The following is a 9,509-nucleotide window of genomic DNA, read 5'->3' on the forward strand; positions in this document are numbered from 1 at the left end:
GGAGAGGAGAGGAGAGGAGAGGAGAGGAGAGGAGAGGAGAGGAGAGGAGAGGAGAGGAGAGGACTGAAAAATTATTGCAGTGTGAGGAGGTAACACTTGGGTGAATGTTGTGTTAGGAGAATGGCTAGGGAAGGCTGTATCTTAATAGGAGTTAGGCAGAAGGCAATTTGAAGGTGTGCACTGACAGTGACAGAGATTATTGATGGGTGACCAGGGGTGAGGATGGGGTACTGATTTTGAGTCTTGAGTTGACTAAAGACATTGTGAAGCAGCATCACTTGAGTGAAGCAGGTACAAATTCAATTGATGGGGAGCCAGAACAGCACTTGAAAGCAGTGCTCCAGAATGTGATTTTTGAATGTGCATTCAGCAAGCTGTGAAGCAAAAAAAGGAACAGAACACAAACAGCACAGAAAACAGCTTGCATTAGGTAACAATGGTTAGGGAGGAAAAAAAGGTTAAGGGAGGGCATGACAGGGTGACTCTGAGGAGATACAACAGGCTGAAGCCAGAAGATGAGGAGAAGAGCTCTGCAAGAGCATGGTTCTGTGAAAACCATGGACCTCAGTTTCCAGAGTAGACMTCAGACAGACCCTATTCCAAAAAGTTACTCTGTAAATAAAATACAACAGACTGAATCCACATGCATGTACTGTGCAAATATTTGCCACCACKCTGATCAAAGTTATTAGGTGATAATGTCCAGCCTTGAAGCTGGCCTTGAACAGCATTTATTAAGGTGCTCCACTACTACARCTATTGCTAAAGATCAGTACATCAAACTGTACCGTCAATCAGCCTTGAACCTTTGTGCAGAGCACTACCAGTGAAGCCATGYAGAGTATAATGAATCTGGATCCTGCCCAATAAAACACATATCCAGCAACCATCACCAGCACCATAAAACCACGATTACAATTTATGTATTGTCAAAAATATGATGGATAACAAGATGCACCTAAAGAAACACAGAATTTTTACTGATTCTTATGCTTATCTGGGGGTTAATTCTAATATATTTGAGGCGGGTTTTTTCATAACCTAAGAGCCTTTACTTAAAGTTCCTAATTTCAGTGTAATACAGATTTTTATATGGTGTTTATGTGGTAAAAATATGAGAAAGGAAGGGAAATAATGGGAGCCACATACGTAAATGAAAATATGTTATAGTCTGAAAAATAAAATACCARGTTGTGCCACCAAAGACTATGGGAAAGTAATATTTAAAAAAAAAAAAAGTTTAAAGAGCCATTTAGAGAGTGATAGACAGCCAAAGTAAGAGCCAGATCACAAGTTAAAAAACCTATCTGTAGGTGCTCTTTAACAAATTAAGTTTCGAAACTCATAGCCAGTGGAGATCTGGCCAGCACATGCAGCACATGTGGGCAGCTGAATGCCAGCAGCTGCCAAAGTAYGTGTGGTTACTTTAGGTCAAACCAAATAAAACTCTAAATTGAAATGATGGCACTCACAAGGGGTTTGACTCATTTGTCCCCACAAAGGAAGTAGAGATATTTGAAATACCCTGTAGTAACCCATGTATCTTTAGACTCCCTTCATACAGACTTACAGACAAAGTTCCAAAAGTCAGGTGTCAACTCTCCTGCCTTTGTGGTGTCTTCAGAGACTGAAAGCCCCAGGAATGTGAGCGTGGGATTAGTGCCTCATCAAGCCCTAAACCTCCACTGAGCAGAACGGGAGCTGGGCATTTCACTCACACATAAATGCACACAGATAGATTCCTAGATTAAAGTGCCCTAAATGCACACACGTAGATTCCTAGATTAAAGCACCCTAATTTTGGAACTGAATCACTTTCTCAGTGTTTCAAGGAGTATCAAAGAAATGTAAGCTCTGAATTCAGTTTTGGTCATCAGCTCTCAAAAGCAAATTTTTATTTCAACAGGAACAATAGATAGTGAGATAGAAATAATAAAATTGCCCTGGAGAGTTTTGCTCTTGATTACACTCTGTAAGGAAGTCCTGGAGAGACAGTGTTTTTGGTTTAGGAATAGCATCCTGTAATTTTTACATAAACCAAGGGAGCCAAGATTACACAGATCTGGAAAACACTTTGGCCAACAACATCTGTAGAGAAAAACTGCAAATTGTGGTCACTCAGACCAGATATACAGAGTTCATATTTCCCGGAATGCTTCAATTGGAAATAAAAAAATTAATTCTTTCCTTTCGTTGTGTTCAAAATGACACATTCCTGGTTTTCTTCCCATTTATAAAGCTTTCATTTCAAAACTACTTAAAGTGAAAAGAGTAAAAGATGGAAAGCATAGCATTTTTATTTWATTTCATCTATACTGGCTGTCACAATGTTTTGGTTTGCTAAAAACTCTGATATATTTGACTTAGGTCAAATCTACTAAATGGCTATCATCCAATTCCTTCTGGAATTAATTATTTTCACAACTTCCCTAGTAACTAAAACTTCTTCTTTTAAATTTTCCTTACAGAACTGTTAACTTTCTCCTACTATGCATGTTTGTATTGAAATCTACGCAGAACTCATAGCATTTACTTTCGAAAACATTTATGAATTATTTGGAGTTCTTCCACAGTAAAAGTTCCCCAAGACACTTAGGACTGGTTTGCTTCCCATCTTGTCAGCATCAGTTGGAACTTAACTTAAAACTTTCACCACAGGAAAAGAAACCATTGTGTACTGCTCTTGAAATTCTCTTCTACAGCTTTTATGTAAGGACAGAAAGTAACTTTGCATATTTCTATTAACTGAAATGAACAGAAAAGATGCATCTGAGCGGATTCCAATAACTATTTTCTATCTATTGCTATGAAGAAATATAGATCCATCAAACTACAGAGATGTTCCTGTTTGCTGACATTACATTTTGGTATGCAGCATCTCATGACTATCCCAGCCATGAGGTACAAAGCAGTTGGCGAGATGCATGTTGCACAAAACATTTAAAATAAATGTTCAGGTGCAGTGCTGTATGTTGGTTTTTTACTTTAMAATATAACAGAGAAGACCTATCCAAATTCCTAATCACAAATCAAATTCACTGACTGCTGTTTTATGATACTACATTTTTGTTTTTCTATTTATTTTTATTTCTATTTATTTTGATAAACACATTTACATTTGTTGCTGCATGAGAATTTTACTAATTTACTTGATTATATGGAGAGCAAAAGAAAAARGTCTCTACTAACAGAAGGTAAAAAAAACCCCATCTTGTTCAGCTCATAGGTGCATGCCAAATCCACTTCCACCATTACTTACCCAACAAAACTCAGAAAGAAATCACATTAATTAATCAYGTCATTCAAAGAAATAAATCTAAAGAAACCAGAAGAGAACTGGAAAATTATTCTGGGTGAGAATTCTACCCTAAATGACAATCATCTCACTAATATACAACAGATGTATTAAATAAATTGAGGAAGTCATGAYTGGAAGAGCAAAGATTATGTTTTAGTTTTTGGGGTCGTTCCCTTTCTTAACACCTATTCCCATATTTGTGAAACAAGGTGAAAGAAATCCTTCTTCAAAGAGTTTTCACTCRTGAAAGGTCCCAACAGGTCCACAAACCTTTATCTTTTCATCTGATATGTGCATCCCATCTGCTTGTTTTTCTCCATCCAGGCAATTCATAGATTCATAGAACAGTGTAGGTTGGAAGGGATCTGGGAAGTTCACCTACTCCAAACCCTCCTCTGCAATGAGCAGGAACATTTTCAACTACATTAGACCCCAGTCCAACCTGACCTTGAATGTTTCCAGGGATTGGGGCATTTACCACCTCTCTGGGCATAATGTGCTGAGGACCCTAGAGCTGGACACAGCACTCCAGGTAAGGTCTCATGAGAGCAGAGTAGAGGGGCAGAATCACCTCTTATTTTGATGCAGCCCAGGACATATTTGGCACTCTGGGCTGTGAATGCACATTGCTGGATCATGCCCAGCTTTTCATCCCCCAGCACCCTTCAAGTCCTTCCCCACAAAGCTGCCCCAATCCCTTCATTCCCCAGCCTGGGTTGGTACCCAGGTTTGCCCTGACAGTTGCAGGACCCTGCACTTGACCTTGTTTAACCTTCAAAGGACTGATGCAGTGCTCAGAGGAAGATCGCAAGAGCCACTTCCTGCTAAAGATTTTTTTTTTTTGTTTTGTTTTTCTTTTAACTGATTGGATCACAGAATTAGAACAAATTCCTGCTGACTTCTACAGCAATTCTGTCTGTTCTGCTTCAGGACACAGGGAAACAAGAAAAAATAAAAGAGAAACAGTAGAAAAGGGAAGTTCTTGCATAGAATAGGTTGCACTATCTGCAGTTTTTAGCAGGTCACGGGTTGACAGATCAGATGAAATAATGGCTAAAATCACATTACTGGGGTAAAACTGGGATGGCAATACTGMCAAAGAGCCCTGAACTTAAGTTAAAGGTGGTAACTATCCACTTAGTCAAAAAAGTCAAAAGAGAATCAAGGTCTTTGAYATGAAAAATTTAGCTTAGCTATGAGGAAAAAAAAGTACAGAGTGTAGAAAGCAGAATCCATCCAGCAGTGATGTTTGCATGAAATGTGACAAACATTCATTACTGAGTTCAGGAAGAATTGTTTTCTTCTCTTTCAGTATGTGTCTTCCAAATAATTTCTTAAATATGGACAAAAATAATGGCTCTTGGAAAGAAGGTGAATCCCTGGAATACAAACTATTATGTTCAGCCACCCAAACAATTAATTACTCAAGCAGAAGCATTAGCTGCAGAAGACCAAATAAAATGGATGAGATGCAACATAAAAGATGAGATCCTGACAGTACAGCATGAAACTTTGTTGAGAGAAGACTCCTTCAGTTTCAGTGACAGATGTTTAAGAAGGGAAGAATAAAAAAAAAAAAAAGAATGACATTTAATCAGGATGGGCAACCACCTTCATGGGAAGTGTAGACTGAAAGCTCTGTCGATGGTATGATAGCTGGAATAAGGAATCAGTGTCTTTCATTGGCACATCTGTTAAAGCTTTTCTAGGAGAAATACCTGATAATGAATTATAATCTATCTTCTCATTCTGAGGGAGGAAAAAAGACAGGAGAAAAAACTCCCCCTACTCATTTGCTATGACCATGATTATTATAGTGTAGTTAAGGGATTTTTTTTTWAWYCYKKKSYKSMRGWAWTWAAWWWYCYTWWWAMYKKGKRMMARSYTTYYWWWAMMAWKSMAAMAAAWYYYMAAWTYMMYKRAWWWWWTWMMAAAAWYCMWWWTAWTKRMYWWYMMMWTKKTWRYYYWMMRGRRRRRRRRGGRWTTTTTCATSTAAGAGTACCATGAAATCATAGAAAGATTTAAGTTGGAAGGAAGCTTGAAMATCAGCTAGGCTCCAAATGGCCTGCCATGGGCAGGGACACCTTCCACYAGASCAGRTTGYTGAASTCCCCATACAATCTGGCCTTGAACACTTCSAGGGATGGGGCATCCACAGCTGCTCTRGACRACCTGGTTCGGTGCCTCATTTCTCTCACAGAGAATTTCTTCTAATATCTCATCTAAACCTACTCTCAGTTTGAAGCCATTCCCCCTCATCCTGTCACTATGTGCTCTTTTTAACAGTCWCYCTCCATCTTTCTTGTAGGCTCCCTTTGGTTACCTTTGGTCACCCCAAAGCCTTCTCTTTTCCAGGCTGAACAATCCCAATTATCTCTACCTTTYCTCATAGGAGGGGTGYTCCATCCCTCTAATCATYTTCATAGCAAGAYTGTTAGCAAAAYKTTRCTTTCCTAATAATAAACACACCTCACTATTGTAACACCACTTARTAAGTAGTTACTGTGCTTGTACAAAGCCAGCAGCACTCTGTGAGCTTGGATAAGCTACTCTTCTAAGAAAATTCACAAAATTAAATGCGTGTTTGTTGGTGGCCTTGACTATGAGTAAAGGCCATTTAGAAATCACTAACTGCAGGTCATCTCTACCTTCTCTGCTTGCGCAGTCAGTTGGGTAATAACACCCACAGAGACAACGAAGGCAAACAGACCTTGCCAGGTTGACATGTTCTGATACTGGATATCAGAAAAGCAGAGCTAGAACTGATGGGAACAATAATGCAGTCATGATGCTGATTTTTTATTGTTTCAAAGTTTTATTGCATTAGAGTGCAAAGATGGCAAACACAACCAGGCTGCCACTATTTTTTGGAATGCAGAGGCACTGAGAGACATGAATCCAGCCACAAAAAAACTAGGATGCAAGCATTGAACATAAAGTCCATTACTCTCATGGGTGCCTACAGGCAGRCCAATAGGAACTGCTTAGGAAGACAGAACTTAAAGATACTGTCTGTACATGCATAAAGCATTTAGATGAGTAAATAAGTGAAAACCCCTGTGCAGGCTGGAGAAGAAGCATGAAGAATAAAAGTTCTTCCAAAATCCTTTCAAGGTTCTAGTTTTCTCAAATTTATTTATTTGCTGACGCTACAACTTACTTCACATGCTTATCATATGTGTGACCTAAGCTTCTTTCTTAATTTGGGCCGTGAAATACTACCATAAACACACAAAACCCAGACAGAACTGTGTTCCAAAGGCCAGGCTCTGCAACAGCAGGAATACAGAAAGTACTAGCCAAGTCAACCTCATGTATTATTGAGTCCTTTGGTGGTGTGCATGGTTTATCCCAAATTTGCAGTGTCAGGATTTAAGAGAAAGGGGAAAAAAGTGAACCTGAACTGACCAGATCCTTTTAAAATCTATTTTTCTGATCTTTGCAGCTGAAACATTTACTCCTTTCAGCAATCAAATCCTGGCTTATAATTTGATTGGCAAAATCTAGTTCAAAATGGACTAAATGATCATGAAAGATTGTAAGGACATTTATGTTGTGAGCATTTGACTAATGATGGCTTAATACATTAACTTGATTAGGAACAGTTGTAAGATAAACAGAAACCCTAATTTAAATAATTTAAAGACTAATTAATTTCTTGCACTGAAATGGAACATTTGTCTGGGGTTTGCACAAGGCAGGCACTGAAGTTCTGAGGTTTCCATTCATGCAAAACACTGTAGATAGCTCTTGCCATAAAAAGTTCATGAAAATGAAAATTTAATTTRGAAATCAGARACTTTATTTTGTYCCCAAAGTGCAATTATTYGGTAGTGTTAAGGTTAGCACTAMTAAACACTATGAATTGTTTTGGWTTTTTTTTTCCTAGWACAATCAAATTTTTTATATCATCACCTAGTAAGGCACTAAGAATTTMATGAAATAAATACCAATTTCATTGCCCTGCCTAAACAATTCCTTCTATTCAAACTTCAGCCAGAAACATCATATTAGAAAAATGACTCAWGGTTATTTCCATTTACTTGCTCATTAGTATTTAAATGGTCTAAAATCTCACCAAAATAATTTGGACTGAAGAAGATTTATACATGTAAAGGAGTCACTCTTCCAGAATAATTCCCTAAAGGAATTTTTTTAATTCCACAGTTAGGAATTTCTTTCTTGGTTTATCTTAATACAGTGTGGAATAAGACATCTGCCTTCCCAATATCCCTGAAAAAGAGCTAAAACACACAACTTGTATATCACATATTTAACTCCAGAGAAGACAGCTCCCCATGAATGGAAAAGAACCCTCCCCATTTCTCAGTTTTAGATGAAAAAGTTTTWAAATATAGTCTTCCTTTAACATTCAGATGTCCTGCCAGGATTAATTATGGGCAGAACAAGACCATTACTAAAAGAGAATTGCAACTAAGAAGTGTAAGAATTTCAGTTCTAGTTTGTAATCTGAGTTCTTTGATGTTCATCAGACTTTTTATGGAAGGCCTGTAATGAAAATATTGAAGATGTTCAGCAATGTACGTAACATGTCCAGCCCTCTAAATATGAAACATGGATCAGAATTTATTATGACTAGACAGAGGCAAAGCAAGTTGCTTTTCAAAAACTAAGCCATCTTACTTTGTCTGAGTAGCAAACTCAAATTTGGTTTAATTAAAACAAATCTTACAGAAAGCTAGCATAACACTGAGAATTAAACTAACAAGAAACAAAGCAAACACCAAAAAAAAAAAAAAAAGAGAAGCTGTTTTTCAAGGTTGGTTCATTCCAATAGTTCAACTATTGAAAAATGTGTTTGAATTTCATTTTGGGAATAGCTGAACCGAAGTTCCAGGTTTGTACAAGCTTCTAATTCGTGTTATGCTTTTCCCTATCAGTTCTCTAATAATTGCCCCCGAGAAAATAACTACCCACTTTTAAATCACCTCATCCCTGTTTTGTTCCTGGTAAGTTACCTCTTTTGAGCTATTTTAAGATAAAGACATTTAACTTAGGACCAAAGACTCAATGGAAATGCTATCTTGAAAGAGGAGTCCTTAAGAAGCARAACCAGCACCATACACTCAAACTTGAAGTCACTAACATCAAACACAAGGATTMAAATCATCTTCCAGTCCCAAAGTCAATTCTGTAAACCTCAAATGGGTGTAAATAATTCTGCTGTACTGTTTTCATCTAACCCCATTCCAGGGTCYGTGCTTTCCAGGATAAATAGAACCAGCCCCACTTTTAATCCTCTCAGAAACAGGGTCCTAAAAATTATACCCATTCTACACAGAGAACAGCACATGCCTACACTGAGGTCTGCATAAGCAGCATGAGCAAGGGGGAGGTGCATCTCTGTCCCTTCTCCCTGCACAGAGCAAGGTAATTTAAAGACCATGGGAGCTGTAACTTAGTGCAAGCAACTAAGCAAGAATTAGAAAATAGCACCTCTGAGTACTTGTGTGCTCCTCCTTGCCTCATTTAATATTGGACAGATTTTCACCAAAGAGCAAAACCAGCATGAGATAACTGTCAATATATGCTAATTATACAAGTGTGTCCAGTTGTCTAATTAAAGCAGAATGTTTACAAACATCTCAATGTGCTGCTGCTGAGAAAAAAAAAAAAGAAAAAAAATCAAAGCTAACAAGGCTGTGTTTATCCAGAATAAATGATTACAGAGGAGATTTTCTTTAAAGAAAACATTCAGGGTTTGATTATTTGGCTCTTGTGYGATAAAGGATTTCTAGGAAAAGTCAAGCAGAGGTGAAGCCTGAGCCTTTGATAAGCTGCCTACAAGAGCATGCAATAAGATTRTTACCTGTTTCATGGAAACTAAATGGAACTCCCAAGTTCAGCAGCCTTACTGTGAGGAAAAGATCATCATCCTCTACCAAGTTCCTTCTCCCTTGTAGCCAGTCTTGAATTCATATACACATAGGCCTGCATTCAAAGAACAGTTTTGTGCCAAAAATGCCAAGATGTTAGCTACAAGAGAGAGAATTTATGGTAATAAAAGCTATGACATAAAATTAGAAGATGGGAGATTCCACAGGCTTTCAAATACTGAGATGCAGTGAAATATTTAAACATAAGCATTGATACGATTTCTTGGTGTTTGACAAAATATTGTCAACTACTGAGACCCTGAGTTACTATTAAAAACTAAAATGGAGCTGGTATTTGAAACAAAGAGATTGTG

This window comes from Malurus melanocephalus, unplaced genomic scaffold (assembly GCF_030028575.1).
Source record: "Malurus melanocephalus ecotype Western Australia unplaced genomic scaffold, MMel_1.1 scaffold_306, whole genome shotgun sequence".
NCBI lineage: Eukaryota > Metazoa > Chordata > Aves > Passeriformes > Maluridae > Malurus > Malurus melanocephalus.